Below are 22948 nucleotides of genomic sequence, written 5' to 3' on the forward strand. Positions count from 1 at the left end.
CAACACAAACAACGCCCCAATGAAACGTAAACCAATCAGGAACCTGGGGCAGATTCCTCCTCTTATTTCTTGATGCTTGTCCAATAAAACATCATCAGAAGTATTATTATTACATAGACCTGTCAAATTTCCACAGAAATACCAAGAGCAACATAATGTGAACCCAAGGAGGTGATTGGGCCATTGTTGGCACAATCCTAGGCATGGAGTGACATTTGTCCTGTGTTGTATAACCTGCCATATCACTATAACGCACAATCTGTGAAGCAAGTGCAAGAGTAATCTTCATGAACTCTTTCTATCTAGGCCTTTGCATCAAGGGGACTGAAGCAGATGTTTTGCTGGTTTCTGGTTCTTTATCTCGTTTATGAGCATCAGTGCTTGGACATCAGTACTTGCGGGACTACATTTAGAGCACCAGGTATGGTAAACTATTTATATTTCATTGTCATTATTCAAACTTGACAGAACTCATTTGAAGTTGTTGGCTGTGGAAAATAGAACCGTATGACAAGTTTGTGTTGCCGTCTCTGTTATCCTTGGAGAATCTCCATCGTTGGAATTAAAGAGACTCAGAGATGAAGTAACATAATAGATTTATACATACCTGAGGCTTCCTCCAGCCCCATCCGCACGGATCGCTCCCATGCTGCTGTCCTCATCCTTCTGCAGCCCCGGTACCGGGTCCCGTAACTTCGGCCAGTCAGGGCCAGTCGATGCAAGCACAGTACGCTCCCTCTGTACTGTGTAAGGCATGGAGGGATTCACTGTGCATGCGTAAAACTGGCTGCGACTGGCCGAAGTTACGAGGCCCGGTACCGGCGATTGAGAAGGCTGAGGACGGCGGCGTGGGAGCGATCTGTGCGGCTGGGGCTGGAGGGAGCCCTAGGTATGTATAAATCTATTATGTTACTTCATCTCTGAGTCTCTTTAAGGCCTCTTGCACACTGAAAGCGATTCCGATTCAGATTCCGCTTTTTAATCAGTTTTAACATCCGATTCCGATTCAGATTTGCAGTTTGCTCCCTGCACACTGCAAATCGGAATCTGAATCGGGTGTAAAAACTGATTAAAAAGCGGAATCTGAAATGGAATTTCTTGCAGTGTGCAAGAGGCCTAAGGAGGACCTAAATAAACAGAAAGTAGCTCATAAACCAAAAGACCACATTGTAAGTGGCTGTAGCATTGTTCCCAACCATGCCTCTTTTGGAGGGACAGTCCCTCTTTGGGAACCAAGTCCCTCTGTCTCTTTTTCTTCCTCATTTGTCCTTTCAGGACTGATGTACAGATCTACTGGATTAAAATATATGTATTTATCTACTGAAAAATGTGTTAAACTGACTCTAAACTTTACTCCCATCAGTTAAAGAGGAACTGCAGTTAAAATAATGTAATAAAAAAGTGCTTCATTTTTACCATAATTATGTATAAATGATTTAGTCAGTGTTTGCCCATTGTAAAATCTTTCCTCTCCCTGATTTACATTCAGACTTTTATCACATGGTGACATTTTTACTGCTAGCAGGTGATGTCAGTGGAAGGAGATGCTGCTTGCTTTTTTGGCAGTTGGAAACAGCTGTAAATAGCTGTTATTTCCCACAATGCAACAAGCTCCCACAGTGTGATGTCAGAACCATGGTCCTGACATCACACTGTGGGAGGGGTTTCACCACAATATCAGCCATACAGCGCCACCTGATGATCCGTTTGTGAAAAGGAATAGATTTCTCATGGGAAAGGAGGTATCAGGAAGGGAAGCAGGCAAGGCGGAGGAGCCTGGACTTTTTCCTTCTTCCTCCTCCACCAGTGGCAGTCAGAGCCAAGGGAGCATAGGAGGGGCCCTATTATGAGTGGACATGAGCCCTGATCGGGGTTAAGTTCATTTATTCCAGGCTCTGTAATTGGTTCGGGGAACCCTTGCTTTCCTTCTCTAATAACCAACATGGACATGCCAATGGAAACGAGCGGCATTTGCGCACATGAGTGTGCAACTGCCCCTGTAACACTGGACGCATATATGCGCCCAGGTAGATTTGAGTGGTGTCTATATGGACGATTATAGTCGCCCAGATAGACTGAAGTGGTTAAAGGACTCATAAGGTAACTAAAAAATAGTTTTACTGGGGCTTCTTTAGGCCCCTATAAGTCACGTGTGTCCCTCCCCACAGCTCTGGTCTTTTCCCATCTCCGCTGGCAGATTCTGAAGATCGCCAGCCCCGGATGTGTCAGTGACTGTTGCACACATGCATGCGCCCACATCACTAGCAGTGTACTGCACTTACAGCATACTGCATAGGCGCGGTACGCTCCTGATGATGTGGGCGCATTCGCACACATGCACCTGTGGTGAACACGCCCACATCACTAGCAGTGTACTGCACTTACAGCATACTGCATAGGCGCAGTACGCTCCTGACGATGTGGGCGCATTCGCACACATGCACCCGTGCATGCGCAGGAGACGGCAACCCATGAGCAGGCTGCCAGTGGGGATGGGAGAAGACGGGAGATGTGGCGAGGGGCAAACGTGACTTTAGATGGCTGGAAAAAGTCCCAGGTCAGTAAAGCTACAGTTATTTTGTCACCTTGTGAGTCCTTTAAGGCCGTGTCTTTAACCAATACATTATCCAGCCTTTGCTCCTTTATGCCACAGACAGGGTTTAGGTGGGCATATATTTATCGATGTTTCCCATCGATTTTTCAACCACTCTGATTAGTTCTCCTAGAAATTGCTAGAAGTTTCCGCAGGTGGCCTGATCGATCAGTCGTCTGGTCAATGTTTGCACGAAATAGATCAAATGCATTGAACATGGCGGATGGAAGCTATTGATTGGCGTCAGGTTGGGGGCGCCGGCAGATAAATAGCCCGTAGAGTTGCGCTGCATTGAATGGCACAATCTGCCCTTACATAGAATCTATGCCTAGTGTGTGGTGGCAGTAATAGATCTGCCTCAGATCAGACAGTAGGGGTGCAGCTAGGCAAACCAAGTGGCTGCTCAGGGCTTCATCCAGAGCAGGGCCTCCCATGCTGCCAGGGCCACCCTGTCTGTGACTTGTATGGCTGCCCCTGCCTCCCCGTCATTCACACACAGGCCTCAGATCAGACAGCAGGGGTGCAGCTAGGCAAACCAAGCGGCTACTCGGGGCTTCATCCAGAGCAGGGCCTCTCATGCTGCCAGGACCAGGGCCACCCTGTCTGTGGCTTGTATGGCTGCCCCTGCCTCCCCGTCATTCACACACAGGCCTCAGATCAGACAGCAGGGGTGCAGCTAGGCAAACCAAGCGGCTACTCGGGGCTTCATCCAGAGCAGGGCCTCCCATGCTGCCAGGACCAGGGCCACCCTGTCTGTGACTTGTATGGCTGCCCCTGCCTCCCCGTCATTGACACACAGGCCTCAGATCAGACAGCAGGGGTGCAGCTAGGCAAACCAAGCGGCTACTCGGGGCTTCATCCAGAGCAGGGCCCTTAATGCTGCCAGGACCAGGGCCACCCTGTCTGTGGCTTGTATGGCTGCCCCTGCCTCCCCGTCATTCACACACAGGCCTCAGATCAGACAGCAGGGGTGCAGCTAGGCAAACCAAGCGGCTACTCGGGGCTTCATCCAGAGCAGGGCCTCCCATGCTGCCAGGACCAGGGCCACCCTGTCTGTGACTTGTATGGCTGCCCCTGCCTCCCCGTCATTCACACACAGGCCTCGGATCAGCGACAATGTGAACAGAGGGAAGAGCGACGCAGTGACCTCAGAGTACACTGCAGATGAGGAAGTGAGGTCATTGATCATTTCCTGCATTTTTAGTGTGTAGCAAGGTTACTATACGCTGCTCTCTCCTTTTCTGCTCACTGGCAATCTGCGGGTGTGTGTGTTGGAAATGGGGAGTCAGAAGGACGCTACATACCCCCACTGACACCAATGCATGGTGGGTGGCTGTCTATACGAGGAGGGAGGAGTTACCCGGACTACCTATACGGGGGAGGGTGCACTTTTGGATACCTACCTATACTAGAGAGGTCTACCTACTTGGGGGGGGGGGGGCAGCTGTGGCTACCATTATAATGAGAGAAGGGGCGTCTGACGAGGGGGACACAGTGGGGGTGGTCTATCTTTCTAGAGGCAACGGACCATAGGAAAGGTCAGTGACATCATAAGCAGTCATCCTCCAAGTCCACAGCATAGAAAGCAGGGCCAGGAAGAGGGAGAGCAGCGCCCTTAGGAAGGACCCACATGATAGGGCTAGCCCCTGTCCAGCAGTGAGGGGGTTAAGTCATCTGGAGGGGAAGAGGGCTGGGCCAGAGGCAGGAATAGGAGGAGTCCTGGGCCTGGATTTGGGTGGTAGAGAAGGAAGTGGGAGGAGCAAAGCGGATAGCAAGGAGGAAGAAAGTTCCCACCCACCCTCCCTCTTTAGGTGGGTATGTCAAGTTCTGTCATCATTGCAGGCGTTGGCGGGGCAAGCTTCTAGAGGACGATGGTTAAAGAGACACTGAAGTCTCAGTGATTTAGATAATGTACAGTGGCGGGAATGTGGCGGTTTATCCACGGATAACATATCACACATATTTGTTAAATAGAAAGATGTTTTTTGCGACTTCAGAGTCTCTCTAAGGGTTTGGAGGAGTTCATGCGGGGGAATTCCTGGCTGCAAGTGATCGTCTGCAATGAGGTTGTTTATGGGCATGCAGCTGTCCCCGAGCCGGCGGAAGCGTCTTGGGCTGGTTTACGGCTGCATTCTCAAGGTTCTTCTTATTAAACCTCCAGTTTCCTCGCTCCAAATACTGATTGGTTATTGATCAGTTTACTGGTTTGGTGATACAAGTGTTATGTTCTATATTAAAATGCTGTAAGTTAAAATTTAATAAACTGGGCTGCATTGGTCTATACTTCCAACGTCAATTGGTGGTTCTTTATGGTAAGAATGTGGGTTATGATATGGTTATAGTCAGTTGGGACAGAATGGGGTTATGCCTTCTCATGAGGTTGAATATATAGGATTATAATAATAACAACAACACACAAGAGTCATTCTAAGCTTCCCAAAGTTGTCAAACACAGAAAAGAAACATTTTGGCTTTGATTTGTTTTTATATCAGAGTTTGCATTTTAATCTTTTTTTACTTGATTTCCATTTTCTCCCCCTTTGCTTTGCTACAGCATATGATGACATCTTGGTGACATGCGGGCCACAGAACATGATCCTATCCATTTACCTCTGCCCAGTATACTACACTGGATACAATGAAACCTCGCTGTTTATGAACGATATTTACTCGAATCCCACCTGCCAGGGGACCATCGACCTGTCGGGCCCATATCCTTTCCTGAAATTTGTCTTCTCAATCAACGACAGCTCAACCTGCGGCAGCTTATTCCAGGTGAGTCCCTGCTGCTGAATTCAGTACCGGAAGGCCGTCTCACTGGAAAAATTCTGCCTGTCAAATTATGCGCAAGGCCCGGTTCACACTTGCATTGAAAAAACGGTCTGTTTCGCGCAGAGGCGTAGCTAGCATGGGTGCTCGCCAGTGATCTCAAATTCAAATTTACCCGTGATCACAGGTTATTTTTCATGATTCCAGAATTCGAATTCGAAGATCAATACTGATCCCGAATTAGAATACGAATGTATCCGAATAGTCACTCTCGAATTCGGCCGTGATCATGGGTGTGAACCCGTGATCACTAGTTCGGATTGCGGTATCCAGGGGATGACATCATTGAGCCAACCAGAAGGCCCCCAGCCAAGGCCCTAGCAACCAATCAGAGGAGGGGAGCCTGACCCTCCCCTCCTCTATATAAGGCAGTGGCCATCTTAGGGAACGCGTCCTTGCTTTGTGACTCTGTGATACTGAGAGCATCTCCAGTGCTGCTGCTCGTCTGAGCAAGTGCTTTTTCACGCGTACGTTAAAAAGGGGCGCTGGGAAAAAAGGGCGCGGGGTTTTAAACGATAAGCATGGATAACGTTTAAAAATGTATTGTACTGTATTTCGTTTAAAATTAATGTTTTATAAAGTTATAAATCATTAAATAATGTGCATTAAATGGGAAATTGTAAAAACGTTAATCTTTCGTTTAAATAGTGAAACGTATAATAACGTTTAAATATTTTTTTACTAAGTGACCCTCCCTGTACCTACCCCTAACCCCTAGACCCCCCTGTTGATGCCTAAACCTAAGACCCCCCTGTTGGTGCCTAAACCTAAGACCCCCCTGGTGGTGCCTAAACCTAAGACCCCCCTGTTGGTGCCTAAACCTAAGACCCCCCTGTTGGTGCCTAAACCTAAGACCCCCCTGGTGGTGCCTAACCCCTAGACCCCCCTGTTGATGCCTAAACCTAAGACCCCCCTGTTGGTGCCTAAACCTAAGACCCCCCTGGTGGTGCCTAAACCTAAGACCCCCCTGTTGGTGCCTAAACCTAAGACCCCCCTGTTGGTGCCTAAACCTAAGACCCCCCTGTTGGTGCCTAAACCTAAGACCCCCCTGTGATAAGCATTAATAAAGTTTCAAAAACATATTGTGCGGTTTTTTCGTTTAAAAATAATGTAAAAAAAAAAAAAATTGTACTGTTTTTCGTTTAAAAATAATGTTTGAAAAACATATTGTACTGTTTTTCGTTTAAAAATAATATGAAAAAATGTATAAATCATTAAATAATGTGTAATCATGAGAAGCAGTAATAAAACATTAAGTCTCCGGGCGCCGCTTTTAAAACGTTATTTTTCGCCGGCGCCCTTTTTTCCTATCGGGCGCCCATTAAACGATATTTATTATGGGAGTGAATGGCGGCGCCCGATTTGTCCACTAGCCTCCTGCGCCCTTTTTTACTGTTACCCTTTTTCACTGTTTACCCAGCGTTTTACATCCTACACACATTCTACACACATTGATTATATTGATTTATAGATAGATAGTGATTTGATTGTTATAGTTCAGTCAGCTAGTGTAGTGTATATACTGTATACTGTGCTAGGCTAGTGTCATGTCTGTGTGCAGGCTAGGACCTGCTAGCCTAGGTAGCTTTAGCCTACTAGCCTAGGTAGGTTAGGGATTATAGTTAGTTGTGTGCTAGTACTACTAGTTTAGTTAATTTGTACTGTTAGTCTTTTATCTGTGACTGCCTGTCATCTCTGCCTGACCATATTGATTGCGTCCGTGTGTGACAGACTTTGATTGTCACTGTCGGTCACATGAGTTAGTTATTGAATACTGTAGACTACACTACTAGTAGGGATTATAGTTAGTAGTAGTTGTGTTACCTACGTACTAGTTTACTTAATTTGTACTGCTAGTCTGTGAGTATATTTAGTACCGCAGCGTCACTACTGTGTAATAGTTACTTCACAGGCCAGCATCTGTTGTGATCTGTGACTGTCATCTGCCCGGCCCTATTGATTGCGTCAGTGTGTGACAGACTTTTATTTGTCACTGTCTGTCACACGAGTTAGTTATCGACTACTGTAAACTACACTACTAGTAGTAATACTACTACTATTTAAAAACTTTCATTTTTTTTGTCACTCACCCCACCAACCCAGGCTCTTTATTAAAGTTTACAGCCCTTCCCGCCCTTTATATATATATATATTGTTTTTCTTATTGTATTTGTATATTATTGTACAATGACTGGCAGAGGTAGAGGGTGAGGCACCACCAGGAGAGGCAGCGTCATTGCAGCAGCCACTGGCAGCACCAGTATGTCTGTGACTGGTCCGCCGCCAGCCACTGACCACAGAGTTGTGGAGGATGGAGCAGAGGTGCAACAGCAGCGTGTTGCGCCCATCTTTGAGACAAGTCATTGTCCCCGGCCCATTGCGGACAGTCAGGCACAGGCTGTGGTGGAATTGATGGCGGAGCAGCAAGCCACCGTTCCCAGCCAGACCTTCAGCGCCAGCAAGACCAGTGCCACCACCAGCACTCCGGTCCGCAGCAGCAGCCGCCCTCCACAACCGCTTGAGGTCGCGTCGACCCCAGTGGCCAGCCTGCCCTCAATGAGCGTGCTTTTTACACCAAGGACCGTGAGCGTTTTGAAGGATGTGGTTGCCCAGTTTGAGGAGGAGATGATGGGGAAATGCAAGGAGGAGGAGGAGGTGGAGGAGTTTGTTTTCGGTGTACAAGAACCTAAATTTCCTGAGGAGGAAGAGGAGGGGCCTGATGCAGGTGATGTTGGGGCAGAAGAGTTGGTTGGGGACCCAGAGGAGATGTTTGGGGATGATGATGATGAGGTGCTGGATCGTCCCTATGTGCCACCACCACAGTTGGGTGAAGGCAGCTCATCATCGGAGGAGGAGGCGTCTCTGGCACAGAGGCGCGGCAGCAGCATGGTGGCTGGCACAGGGCATGGAAGGCAGGAGCCACAGCCTGCTGCTTCAGTCACTACCACCACCTGCACCAAACATCCTCCAAGCAAAGGGGAAAAACAGCCCTCCAAAGGCAAAAAAGCTCCTTAGCCCTCAAGCTTGAAGGGCAAGTTAAAATACCCAGTTTGGCAGTACTTCACTGTGTGCACTGACAATAAGACCCGTGCCATTTGCCACAGTTGTGGTGCCAGCCTGAGCAGAGGTCGTGATCTCAACAAGTTGTGTACCTCGTGCCTGCAGACCCACTTGCAGACCAAACATTTTGAGGAGCACAGTGAGTTTCTGAAGCTGAAGGACAGTGGCGCAGGCAGTGGTTAGAGAGCCAGAAAGCCACTGCACAGACTTCAGCAACAGCAGCAGCAGCATCCCACCCTCCTGCTCATCCAGCATCAGCAGCAGGAGCACAGAAAGTCACTGCTCCCCCCCGTGCAGCCAGTCCTCAGTGGCCTCATCTGCTCCCTCCACAGTTGCCTCCTCTTCCTCCCGTGCAGGCAAACGCCGCCAGACCCTACTCAGCGACTCATTTCTCGGTGTCACCAAGCTTCTGCCTCCCACCAACAGGTGAATCCGGGTGCTGAATGGGTTGCTTGCCCGGGCCATGTGCTCTCAGCTCCTGCCATACTCCTTTGTGCAGGAGGGGAGTGACATGAGAACGCTCCTGCAGTATGGGATCCCGAAGTGGCAAATTCCAAGCCGCCACTATTTCTCCCGCACGGCGATCCCAGCACTGCACCGGTTCGCAATGGTGAACTTGGGCCGCTCGCTCGATCACGCTGTGAGTGAGCAGATCCACATTACCATGGACTCCTGGAGCAGGCATTTTGGGATAAATCGCTACCTGTCCTTCACGGCTCACTGGGTCAGCCTGGGGGAATGCGCCAGCGAGGAAGCAGCAGGTCCATCCTCGGGCGCATCAGCAGCAGCACCACCAGTAGTCCACTATGTGGTGCCACCACGCGGGGTCAGGGGAGAAGCAGCAGCTCCCGCCGCCAAGCGACCCTGCCTCAACAGCAGCGTGAAAGCCCACCACTGCCAAGCGCTGCTGGAGATGAGAAGCCTGGGAAAAAACAGTTTGACTGCAACCAACGTGCTCCACTACCTGAGGGAGCAGGAGAAGACATGGCTGACCCCCAGAGGCCTTAGAGTCGGATTGGTGGTGTCCAACAATGCCGCCAACCTGCTGGCTGCCATCACCAGGGGACACTTGACCCACGTCCTGTGCTTGGCCAAGTCCTGAACCTGGTGGTGCAGAAGTTCATGCACAACTACCACGGGATGGACAATCTGTTGCAAGCGGCTCTGAAAATTGTTTGCAGTTTCCGGCACTCAGCCGCTGCCGCAGAAAACCTGCCCAACATCAAACAGCGCGAGGGCCTGCCACGACACCGGCTAGTCATTGATGTGCCAACTCGCTGGAATTCCACCCTGGCGATGTTGGAGCGGCTGCTTGAACAGAGGAGGGCTGTCAACCACTACATTGTTGAGGCCACTCTCGCTGGCACCACCAAACTCCAGATCCTCTCCAACGCACAGTGGGGCAGATGAAGCAGGTCTGCTTGGTGTTGGCTCCCTTCCTGCAGGAAACCAACCTGGTGAGTGAGGAACGGGCATCCCTCTGCCAGTGGCTGCCCTTTGTTTGTCTGCTGGACAGGGCACTTTGTGATCTGATGTGGGAGAGGAGGCCCTGATCCAACTGGAACAGCAGCCGCCTGTGCAGTCCACTTCTGCACAGGATTTTAAGTTGTTGGAGGAGGAGGAGGAGGAGTTGGAGGTGCTGGACGTTGCTGTTAAGGGGGAACAGCGGAGCACAGCAGCAGTGGTGCGAGGGTGGAGAGAGGAGGAAGAGGCTCAGGGGCCAGAGCATTATGGCCACTGACCCTGATGTCTCTGCTGGACGATCCACCCTGTTCCCCATGGCAGGGCATATGCTGCGGTGCCTGCGCACAGACCCCAGGGTTAAGCAGATGCAAGCTCGGGAGGACGCCTGCGTCAGCATGATCCTGGACCCATGGCTGAAAAGGAAGATGGGTCAGTTCCTGCCTGCTGGAGACCCTGAGCAGCGAACAAGGGAATTGCAGCAGATCCTTGTTTGGCGATTGGGGAAGCCTTACCCCAGCCTTCCACCCCCTCTGTCCCTGTCCAGCCAGCTCAGCAGCTGGTGCCTGCAATCAGCAGCAGCATCAGGTGCCCAGGAGACTTGCTGTCATTGACTAAGGCACTCTACATGATGGTAGAGCAACTGAGAGAGGAGGTGCGTGCAGCAGCATCCTCCTCTCAAAGTCACAGCCAGCGCCTGACCCGGATGGTGGCTGACTACATGGGGTCCTTCAGTGGGCTTAACACCGGCGAGGAGCCTGTGGACCCCTTGGAGTACTGGGTCGAGTGCTTGCAGATCTGGAGTGAGTTGGCGCAGCACGCCCTGGAAGTCCTGTCTTGCCCCTTCCAGCGTGCTGGCCAAGAGATGCTTCAGTGTGGCCGGTGGCGTGGTCACAGAGAAGCGCTCTCATCTGTCCCCAGAGTCCATGGACAGACTCACATTCCTTAAGATTAACCAAGCCTGGATTGAAGGCATGTTCCAGGACCCTGTTGTCGGCGACCGGAGGACATGAGGTGCCTGGGAATTATTTTTGGAGAACATCAACCTTCAGTCCCTGCTAATTTGGCTTGGTTTTTCTTTAGGTACTGTGGTACCACCGCTAGGTGCCATGGCCTAGGCTGTCTGCTGCCATATATGTCCTTCTGACTGCTGCTGCATTAACCAGCTGGGCGGTATGGACGAGCTCAGCTCGTCCATCACCGCCGGAGGCTGCCGCTCAGGCCCTGCTGGGCCGATTTGCATCAAATAAACAGCAGCACACGCAGCCGGCACTTTGCCAGCCGCGTGTGCTGCCCGATCGCCGCCGCTCTGCGGCGATCCGCCGCGAGCAGCGGCGAAAGAGGGTCCCCCCAGCCGCCTGAGCCCAGCGTAGCCGGAACAAAAAGTTCCGGCCAGCGCTAAGGGCTGGATCGGAGGCGGCAGACGTCAGGACGTCGGCTGACGTCCATGACGTCACTCCGCTCGTCGCTATGGCGACGATCTAAGCAAAACAAGGAAGGCCGCTCATTGCGGCCTTCCTTGTTTATTCTGGGCGCCGGAGGCGATCGGAAGAACGCCTCCGGAGCCCCCTCTAGTGGGCTTTCATGCAGCCAACTTTCAGTTGGCTGCATGAAATAGTTTTTTTTTTATTCAAAAAAAACCCTCCCGCAGCCACCCTGGCGATTTAATCAGAACGCCAGGGTGGTTAAACCTCCTGTCTGTGTTCCCACCACCACCACCACCAGGGTCCACTCTGTTATGTGCTGCTGCCACTAGCTATTTTACACACCCTGAAAATAGCTACTGTTATTACTGTTCTTGTGTATTGGACACAATGTGGGCTGCACGACTGCTGTCCGGAACCTCCTGCTGTTGGTGTTTATTACAGCCGTGGTACCAACGCTAGGTGCCATGGCCTGTTACATTGTCTGCTCACTCCTCCTCCTCCTGCTGCTGCATTTAACCTCCTGCTGTCTATGTTCCCACCGCCAGGGTCCACAGAATCATGTGCTGCTGCCATGTGCCACTAGCTATTACGCCACTACAATAGCTACATTTTATTGTAAAAAAAAAAAATTCTGAGGTGTCTGGGTTGAAAACTGTGCTGTCCCAGTTGTGTATTGGACACAATGTGGGCTGCACGACTGCTGTCCGGAACCTCCTGCTGTATGGTGTTTATTACAGCTGTTACATTGCCTGCTGCCACACGTCACTCCTCCTCCTCCTGCTGCTGCTGTATTTAACCTCCTGCTGTCTGTGTTTTCACCGCCAGGGTCCACAGAATTATGCTGCTGCCATGCACCACTAACTATTACGCCACTACAACAGCTACATTTTGTTGTTAAAAAAAAAAAATTCGGAGGTGTCTTGGTTGAAAACTGTGCTGTCCCAGTTGTGTATTGGACACAATGTGGGCTGCATGACTGCTGTCCGAAACCTACTACAGCCGTGGTACCAACGCTAGGTGCCATGGCCTGTTACATTGCCTGCTGCCACACGTCACTCCTCCTCCTCCTGCTGCTGTATTTAACCTCCTGCTGTCTGTGTTCTCACTGCCAGGGTCCATAGAATTATGCACTGCTGCCATGAGCCACTAGCTATTATGCCACTACAATAGCTACATTTTGTTGTTAAAAAAAAAAAAATCTGAAGTGTCTGGGTTGAAAAGTGTGCTGTCCCAGTTGTGTATTGGACACAAAGTGGGCTGCACGACTGCTGTCCAGAACTTCCTGCCGTATGGTGTTTATTACAGCCATGGTACCAACGCTAGGTGCCATGGCCTGTTAAATTGCCTGCTGCCACACGTCACTCCTCCTCCTCCTGCTGCTGTATTTAACCTCCTGCTGTCTGTGTTCTCACTGCCAGGGTCCATAGAATTATGCGCTGCTGCCATGCGCCACTAGCTATTACGCCACTACAATAGCTACGTTTTGTTGTTAAAAAAATAAAAATTCTGAGGTGTCTGGGTTGAAAAGTGTGCTGTCCCAGTTGTGTATTGGACACAATGTGGGCTGCACGACTGCTTTCCAGAACTTTCTGCTGTATGGTGTTTATTACAGCCGTGGTACCAACGCTAGGTGCCATGGCCTGTTACATTGCCTGCTGCCACACGTCACTCCTTCTTCTCCTGCTGCTGCATTTAACCTCCTGCTGTCTGCGTTCCACCCACCAGGGTCCACAGAATTATACACTGCTGCCATGTGCCACTAGCTATCATGCCACAAATTTAGCTATGCTGTTGAAGAAAAAAACTTAAAACAGTTGCGTTCTGTAAGGGAAAAAACATTAAGTTGGGTAGATATGAACAAAAAAAAATTAAGAAGAAGATGGTGAAGAAGAAGAAAAAGAACCAGGTGAAGAAGAAGAAGAAGAACCAGATGATGATGAAGAAGAAGAAGAAGAAGAGCCAAATGATGATGAAGAAGAAGAAGAAGTAGAACCATGTTGATGAAGAAGAACCAGATGATGAAGAAGAAGAACCAGGTGAAGAAGAAGATAAAAAACAAAGGGAAGATGAACCAAAAGAAGAAGAAGAACCAGGTGAAGAAGAAGAAGAAGAAAAAACAGGTGCCAGTGAAGAAGAAGATGATGAAGATGATGTTGATGAGAAGGAAGATGGTAAAAAAGAAAAATAATATGGTGAAGAAAAAGATAAAGAGAAGAAAAAGAAGCAAATACAGAAAAAAACGTTTTCCATCTGTGAGAGATCGCGGAAAAGCCGCCACATGTGCTACTGAGCAGGCGGCTGATTCTGCATCCAGTGCGGCGGTTTGTACGCGGAAGCGTGTGTCTGGTAGCAGGGCAGAACACGGAAAAGCTGCCGCATGCAACAACAGTATGGCGGCTGGTTCCGCGTCCAGCGCGGCGGTTTGCACGCGGCAGCGTGTGTCTGGTGTGGCTGGGTCTGTTAGTGCACACAGGCTTAGGAATACACGCGCACGCGCTGAGAGGCAGAATTCTTATACTAAGCAGGAAGAGTCAGCTGACCACGCCGATCAGCTGACTCCAGAGCAGGATACTATTGGTTGAGCAATTAGGGGTGGTGCTGGAGAGCACTACTCCATATATAGTTCCTGCTGGACACTTGCAGGTTGTCTGCCGTTGCGATCACTACGTGGAAGCACTCAGACCTAGTCAGATCCTTCAGTGTGTTTGAACCAGGTGGACCTGGGAATTCACACTTAGCCAGATTATTTGAATTGTATTCTGTTTATGCTTAAGCTAGTTCCAGGGTGTAGAGACCAAGGACCTCACACCCAGCTTAGGGAACTGTGTTATCATCTGTGTTATACTTCAGACTAGTTCCAGGGTGCTGAGACTACGGACCTCACACCCAGTCTAGGGAATACTGTATTATCATCTGTGTATCCTTTAGACTAGTTCCGGGGTGCTGAGGCCAAGGACCTCGCACCCAGAATAGGCATTGTTTGATATATATTATGACTTATAGCTTTTCTGACTACTCCTCTGTCTTCTGATTCGGTACCTCGTATATCTGGTATTCCGTTGCCAGACCCTGCTTTACTTACTGAATCAGCCTTCTGTCTTTGTACTTTATCTGTCAGTGTGTTGCCGACCCGGCCTGGCCGACCTCGAGAGCTATCTCTCCCCTTAAGAGATAGTCTCCAGATCAGATGGTGACATCCATCTTAGGTGTCACTCACTCCTAGGCAGGGCCGGATTTCTGGCAAGGCCACATAGGCCATGGCCTAGGGCACCAGAAGTTTAGGGGCGGCTCAGTGAGTGGCAGTAATGCTGTTCTATGCAGCCATCCCTATCTACAAGGACAGCTTTAACCTTTGAACTCTCTGTCCTGTACTTGTGCTGTCCCTGCAAGATATGTAAGCGCTATCCTGCAGGTACACATCAGCCTAACTCTCATGGTGACACATTGGGTCCATCGTCAATGAGATGGCAAGCATACCATAAAAGTTCAAAACATAACATATAATCTATACGCATATTACTAAAATAGCTATTGTCTGTGACACCAATGATGGAAAGTAAGTTGAATTCTCGTTGGGGCACACAGAGATAGCAACCATACAGACGATATAGTTGGCCTTGGGCGGTAAAAAGTACAAATCCGGCCCTGCTCCTAGGTCCTTTCCGTCTCCAGCCTGACTCCTCCCCCCGGAGAGCCTCAGGCTGCTGGAAGGTTCCTGTTCTCCCAGAGCTGTGTCTCTATATTGTATACCACCTGCTCAGCAGGTACATTACTCAAAGTATTACTGTTACACCAAACACTCACTTATCCATAGGTGTCCAGAGGTTAGCAATATATCTGATTATCGGTGATTCTGCAGATCATCAATAATCAGGTATATATCTGCATTCTTGGTGATACTGCAGATCACCAATAATCAGATTCTCTCTGCGTGCTGACACCGATCGTTACACCATCATTTTTTTTTAATTACACCTCCACATACATTTAATTGTGGTTTCCCTTTAAAAAAAAGGCTTTAAAGAGGAGCTGTTAGGTATAAGGTCTCAGAGAAAATAAACACATATATCAGTAGCTAAAGATTGGCTGTACTTACATTACATATGCATTTCACTGTCCACGTTTGGATTTCACAGAATTTGTATATAGTATATGCAGAGAATGATGCTCCTGACAGCTCATGGCAGGCTCCATGTTTTTCTGTCAAATGTGTCGTCATGTCCTGCCTGCTTCCTGATCACAGATAAGCTCCTACTTGAACAACACAGTGTGCAGTGAATATTAATGAGCCATGTGGCTAGGAACAATAGCTGACTCCTGCAGAGTACTCTGCCCCGAGATTTATCAGTGCTACACAGCTAGACTGATTACAAGCTTCTGTAACGTCTCATTAGCAGCCGAGGGGAGGGCCCCAGAATGCTTTGCAGTTTAGCTGCGGCTTGCGTCTTTATGGGTCTATAACAGACTTGCTGATAAGCACACATCAAAGGTAACTGAAATTTTTATCTTCACTAATGGCTTTTGAGCTTCCTTCTAAACTGTTTAACACAGGAGAATAGAGGTTTAAATTAGCTTCTGCAGCCTGACAGTTACTCTTTAAGGCAATTCGAATTTGTGATCACAACTATTACCCCGACCGGGCCTGAAGCATCCAGGGGCCCATCCGTGTCCCAATACAGTGAGCTCTGTGTGTGGTCTAGATGCTTGCATTGCATCATGCTGGGACTGGGAGCACAGCAAATTAGATCTCACTGAACAGCATACAGAGCAGAAATAGTTCCGCCTCCTCCTCTCTTGTGTGTGAACACAGGGCAGCCTATTAGAATGCTGGCTTACTTGTTGGCACCTCCCCTCTGCTGGAGCTTCATCCTGTTCTCAGCTCTCTCCCCTCTTGTCCTGTAATAGCCACGTGTGCTGGTTCCGCATCATAGCACTAGCACTAGCAGTAGCGGGGCTGTGTGTCTGCATGCTGGCAGAGTGTCAGGCCCTCCCCCTCTTGTCCTGTAATAGCTGCATGTCCTGGTTCTGCATCGTAGCACTACCACTAGCAGTAGCGGGGCTGTGTGTCTGCATGCTGGCAGAGTGTCAGGCTCTCTCCCCCTCTTGTCCTGTAATACCTGCATGTGCTGGTTCTGCATCGTAGCACTAGCAGTAGCAGGGCTGTGTGTCTGCATGCTGGCAAAGTGTCAGGCTCTCTCCCCGTCTTGTCCTGTAATAGCCACATGTGCTGGTTCCGCATCATAGCACTAGCACTAGCAGTAGCGGGGCTGTGTGTCTGCATGCTGGCAGAGTGTCAGGCCCTCCCCCTCTTGTCCTGTAATAACTGCATGTGGTGGTTCTGCATCGTAGCACTAGCTGTGTGTCTGCATGCTGGCAGAGTGTCAGGCCCTCCCCCTCTTGTCCTGTAATAGCTGCATGTGCTGGTTCCGCATCATAGCACTAGCACTAGCAGTAGCGGGGCTGTGTGTCTGCATGCTGGCAGAGTGTCAGGCTCTCCCCCTCTTGTCCTGTAATAGCCACATGTGCTGGTTCCGCATCATAGCACTAGTGCTAGCAGTAGCGGGGCTGTGTGTCTGCATGCTGGCAGAGTGTCAGGCCCTCCCCCTCTTGTCCCGTAATAGCCACATGTGCTGGTTCCGCATCATAGCACTAGCACTAGCAGTAGCGGGGCTGTGTGTCTGCATGCTGGCAGAGTGTCAGGCTCTCTCCCCCTCTTGTCCTGTAATAGCCACATGTGCTGGTTCCGCATCATAGCACTAGCACAAGCAGTAGCGGGGCTGTGTGTCTGCATGCTGGCAGAGTGTCAGGCTCTCTCCCCTCTTGTCCTGTAATAGCCGCATGTGCTGGTTCCGCATCATAGCACTAGCACTAGCAGTAGCGGGGCTGTGTGTCTGCATGCTGGCAGAGTGTCAGGCTCTCTCCCCCTCTTGTCCTGTAATAGCCACATGTGCTGGTTCTGCATCATAGCACTAGCACTAGCAGTAGCGGGGCTGTGTGTCTGCATGCTGGCAGAGTGTCAGGCCCTCCCCCTCTTGTCCTGTAATAGCTGCAGGTGCTGGTTCCGCATCATAGCACTAGCACTAGCAGTAGCGGGGCTTTGTGTCTGCATGCTGGCAGAGTGTCAGGCTCTCCCCCTCTTGTCCTGTAATAGCCACATGTGCTGGTTCTGCATCATAGCACTACCACTAGCAGTAGCGGGGCTGTGTGTCTGCATGCTGGCAGAGTGTCAGGCTCTCTCCCCCTCTTGTCCTGTAATAGCCGCATGTGCTGGTTCCGCATCATAGCACTAGCGCTAGCAGTAGCGGGGCTGTGTGTCTGCATGCTGGCAGAGTGTCAGGCTCTCTCCCCCTCTTGTCCTGTAATAGCCACATGTGCTGGTTCTGCATCATAGCACTAGCACTATCAGTAGCAGGGCTGTGTGTCTGCATGCTGGCAGAGTGTCAGGCCCTCCCCCTCTTGTCCTGTAATAGCTGCATCTGCTGGTTCCGCATCATAGCACTAGCACTAGCAGTAGCGGGGCTGTGTGTCTGCATGCTGGCAGAGTGTCAGGCCCTCCCCCTCTTGTCCTGTAATAGCTGCATGTGCTCGTTCCGCATCATAGCACTAGCACTAGCAGTAGCGGGGCTGTGTGTCTGCATGCTGGCAGAGTGTCAGGCTCTCCCCCTCTTGTCCTGTAATAGCCACATGTGCTGGTTCCGCATCATAGCACTAGTGCTAGCAGTAGCGGGGCTGTGTGTCTGCATGCTGGCAGAGTGTCAGGCCCTCCCCCTCTTGTCCCGTAATAGCCACATGTGCTGGTTCCGCATCATAGCACTAGCACTAGCAGTAGCGGGGCTGTGTGTCTGCATGCTGGCAGAGTGTCAGGCTCTCTCCCCCTCTTGTCCTGTAATAGCCACATGTGCTGGTTCCGCATCATAGCACTAGCACTAGCAGTAGCGGGGCTGTGTGTCTGCATGCTGGCAAAGTGTCAGGCTCTCTCCCCTCTTGTCCTGTAATAGCCGCATGTGCTGGTTCCGCATCATAGCACTAGCACTAGCAGTAGAGGGGCTGTGTGTCTGCATGCTGGCAGAGTGTCAGGCCCTCCCACTCTTGTCCTGTAATAGCTGCATGTGCTGGTTCCGCATCATAGCACTAGCACTAGCAGTAGCGGGGCTGTGTGTCTGCATGCTGGCAGAGTGTCAGGCCCTCCCCCTCTTGTCCTGTAATAGCTGCAGGTGCTGGTTCCGCATCATAGCACTAGCACTAGCAGTAGCGGGGCTTTGTGTCTGCATGCTGGCAGAGTGTCAGGCTCTCCCCCTCTTGTCCTGTAATAGCTGCATGTGCTGGTTCTGCATCGTAGCACTAGCAGTAGCAGGGCTGTGTGTCTGCATGCTGGCAGAGTGTTAGGCCTTCCCCCTCTTGTCCTGTAATAGCTGCATGTGCTGGTTCCGCATCATAGCACTAGCACTAGCCAGTGGCGGACACAGGCAGCAGTGGGCCCCTGTGCAAAATATCAATTGTGGGGCCCCCTGACCTGCGGCGCGCGAAGCGCGCCGCGCCCAAAAATGGGTGCAGCTATAACCTGCGGCGCGCGAAGGGCGTGGATAGAACCTGCGGCGCGTAGCGCCGCGGCAAAAAATGGGCGTGGCAATGACCGGATAAGGGCGGAGCTAACTGTAATTTAAAGTGATCCCGGGGTGAGAGTGATATGGAGGCTGCCATATTTATTTCCTTTTAAACAATACTAGTTGCCTGGCGGCCCTGCTGATCTATTTGGCTGCAGTAATAAACTGAATTACACCAGCAACAAGCATGCAGCTTAATCTTCTCAGTTCTGACAATATTGTCAGAAACCCCTGACCTGCTGCATGCTTGTTCAGGGTCTATGGTTGAAAGAATAAGAGGCAGAGGACCAGAACGGCAACCAGGCAACTGGTATTGCTTAAAAGGAGAGAAATATGGCAGCCTCAATATTATTCTCACCTCAGGTTCCCTTGAAAAGTGCAACGCAAAGACAGTGGGCCCAAGTTTTGGTGACCCTTTCCCCAGAAAATTCACATAATTGTGCAGGTTTTCTCAAGAAAATACACATAATGTGAGCAGATTTGCCCAGAAAATACATTCAATCATGTCGGCAGATTTGCCCAGAAAATACGTGCAATGATGTCGGCAGATATGCCCAGAAAATACATGCAATGATGTCGGCAGATATGCCCAGAAAATACGTGCAATCATGTCGGCAGATATGCCCAGAAAATACGTGCAATCATGTCGGCAGATATGCCCAGAAAATACGTGCAATCATGTCGGCAGATATGCCCAGAAAATACGTGCAATCATGTCGGCAGATATGCCCAGAAAATACGTGCAATCATGTCGGCAGATATGCCCAGAAAATACGTGCAATCATGTCGGCAGATATGCCCAGAAAATACGTGCAATCATGTCGGCAGATATGCCCAGAAAATACGTGCAATCATGTCGGCAGATATGCCCAGAAAATACGTGCAATCATGTCGGCAGATATGCCCAGAAAATACGTGCAATCATGTCGGCAGATATGCCCAGAAAATACCTGCAATCATGTCGGCAGATATGCCCAGAAAATACGTGCAATCATGTCGGCAGATTTGCCCAGAAAACACATGCAATCATGTAGCAAATTTGCCCAGAACATACATGCAATCATGTGGCAGACCTGCCCAGAACATACACGCAATCATGTGGCAGACCTGCCCAGAACATACACGCAATCATGTGGCAGACCTGCCCAGAACATACACCTGCTAAAATAAATAATAAAAAAAAAACATTTACTCACCTGCAGCAGCAGACCTCCTGTCCCAGCCTCCATCCGGCGCGCAGCTCCCATGGGTGGTTGGGTGGATAGGTAGCCTGGTGGGTAGGTAGGCAGCCAGGTGGGTAGGTAGGTAGCCCTTAGCCGGGTGGGTAAGTAGCCTGGTGGGTGGCTGGGTAGCCGGGTGGGTAGCCTGGTGGGTGGCTGGGTAGGCGGGTGGGTAGGTAGCCTGGTGGGTGGGTAGGTGGGTGGTTAGGTAGCTGGGTGGGTGGGTAGGTAGCCTGGTGGGTTGGTAGGTAGCCGGGTGGGTAGGTAGGTAGGTAGCCTGGTGGGTAGGTAGGTAGCCGGGTGGGTGTGTAGGTAGCCGGGTGGGTGGTTAGGTAGCCGGGTGGGTGGTTAGGTAGCCGGGTGGGTGGGTAGGTAGCCGGGTGGGTAGGTAGGTATCCGGGTGGGTAGGTAGCCGGGTGGGTGGGTAGGTAGCCGGGTGGGTAGGTAGCCAGGTAGATAGCCGGCAGGGTGGTTAGGTAGCCGGGTGGGTAGGTAGCCAGGTAGATAGCCGGCAGGGTGGTTAGGTAGCCGGGTGGGTAGCTAGGTAGCCGGGTGGGTAGGTAGCCGGGTGGGTAGGTAGGTATCCGGGTGGGTAGGTAGCCGGGTGGGTGGGTAGGTAGCCGGGTGGGTGGGTAGGTAGCCGGGTGGGTAGGTAGCCAGCAGGGTGGGTGGGTAGCCGGGTGGGTAGGTAGCCAGGTAGATAGCCGGCAGGGTGGTTAGGTAGCCGGGTGGGTAGCTAGGTAGCCGGGTGGGTAGGTAGCCAGGTAGATAGCCGGCAGGGTGGTTAGGTAGCCGGGTGGGTAGCTAGGTAGCCGGGTGGGTAGGTAGCCGGCAGGGTGGTTAGGTAGCCGGGTGGGTAGCTAGGTAGCCGGGTGGGTAGGTAGCCGGGTGGGTAGGTAGCCAGGTAGATAGCCGGCAGGGTGGTTAGGTAGCCGGGTGGGTAGCTAGGTAGCCGGGTGGGTAGGTAGCCAGGTAGATAGCCGGCAGGGTGGTCAGGTAGCCGGGTGGGTAGCTAGGTAGCCGGGTGGGTAGGTAGCCAGGTAGGTAGCCGGCAGGGTGGTTAGGTAGCTAGGTAGCCGGGTGGGTAGGTAGCCGGGTGGGTAGGTAGCCAGGTAGATAGCCGGCAGGGTGGTTAGGTAGCCGGGTGGGTAGGTAGCCAGGTAGATAGCCGGCAGGGTGGTTAGGTAGCCGGGTGGGTAGCTAGGTAGCCGGGTGGGTGGGTAGGTAGCCTGGTTAGGTAGCCGGGTAGGTAGCCGGGTGGATGGTTAGGTAGCGGGGTAGGTAGCCGGGTGGGTGGGTAAGGTAGCCGGGTGGGTAGCTATCCGGGTGGGGGGCCCGACTCCTATCCTCCCTCACTCACCTCGGGGCCCCCCTCCCGGTATGCGCTGCAGCCGGCGGGAGAGCAGAAAATACAGGAAGTCTCCGGCCGGGGCTGCAGCAGACGCTAGAGGCAGCTGCTGCTTAGTTTCCGATATGTCTCCAAAGTTGGAGACCAAGCGGCAGCTGCCGCCCCGGCCGGAGACTTCTTGTATTTTCCGCTCTCCCGCCGCATGAGGGGGGGGGGGCGAGGTGAGGGGGGAGGACAGGAGTTGGGCCCCCCAGGTTAAAAAAAAAATAAATAAAAAATAAATAAATAAAAAAAAAAAAAACCTGCAATACTTAATGGGCCCCTGAAGCAGCAGAACTTCAGGGGCCCTCGTGCGGCGGCACGGCCTGCACGGCCGTATGTCCGCCACTGGCACTAGCAGTAGCGGGGCTGTGTGTCTGCATGCTGGCAGAGTGTCAGGCCCTCCCCCTCTTGTCCTGTAATAGCTGCATGTGCTGGTTCTGCATCGTAGTACTAGCAGTAGCGGGGCTGTGTGTCTGCATGCTGGCAGAGTGTCAGGCTCTCTCCCCTCTTGTCCTGTAATAGCCACATGTGCTGGTTCCGCATCATAGCACTAGCACTAGCAGTAGCGGGACTGTGTGTCTGCATGCTGGCAGAGTGTCAGGCCCTCCCCCTCTTGTCCTGTAATAGCCACATGTGCTGGTTCCGCATCATAGCACTAGCGCTTGCAGTAGCGGGGCTGTGTGTCTGCATGCTGGCAGAGTGTCAGTCCCTCCCCCTCCTGTCCTGTAATAGCCACATGTGCTGGTTCCGCATCATAGCACCAGCACTAGCAGTAGCGGGGCTGTGTGTCTGCATGCTGGCAGAGTGTCAGGCTCTCTCCCCCTCTTGTCCTGTAATAGCCACATGTGCTGGTTCTGCATCATAGCACTAGCACTGGCAGTAGCGGGGCTGTGTGTCTGCATGCTGGCAGAGTGTCAGGCTCTCTCCCCTCTTGTCCTGTAATAGCCGCATGTGCTGGTTCCGCATCATAGCACTAGCACTAGCAGTAGCGGGGCTGTGTGTCTGCATGCTGGCAGAGTGTCAGGCTCTCTCCCCCTCTTGTCCTGTAATAGCCACATGTGCTGGTTCCGCATCATAGCACTAGCAGTAGCGGGGCTGTGTGTCTGCATGCTGGCAGAGTGTCAGGCCCTCCCCCTCTTGTCCTGTAATAGCTGCATGTGCTGGTTCTGCATCGTAGTACTAGCAGTAGCGGGGCTGTGTGTCTGCATGCTGGCAGAGTGTCAGGCCCTCCCCCTCTTGTCCTGTAATAGCTGCATGTGCTGGTTCCGCATCATAGCACTAGCACTAGCAGTAGCGGGGCTGTGTGTCTGCATGCTGGCAGAGTGTCAGGCCCTCCCACTCTTGTCCTGTAATAGCTGCATGTG

At 51.4% G+C, this 22948-nt stretch overlaps 1 pseudogene; it reads left to right on the plus strand.

The window, feature by feature from the left end:
- LOC137571036 (zona pellucida-like domain-containing protein 1) overlaps positions 1-22948 on the plus strand; it is a 128194-nt pseudogene that overhangs the window by 45675 nt on the left and 59571 nt on the right.

Source organism: Hyperolius riggenbachi, chromosome 4 (assembly GCF_040937935.1).
Source record: "Hyperolius riggenbachi isolate aHypRig1 chromosome 4, aHypRig1.pri, whole genome shotgun sequence".
NCBI classification, from domain to species: domain Eukaryota; kingdom Metazoa; phylum Chordata; class Amphibia; order Anura; family Hyperoliidae; genus Hyperolius; species Hyperolius riggenbachi.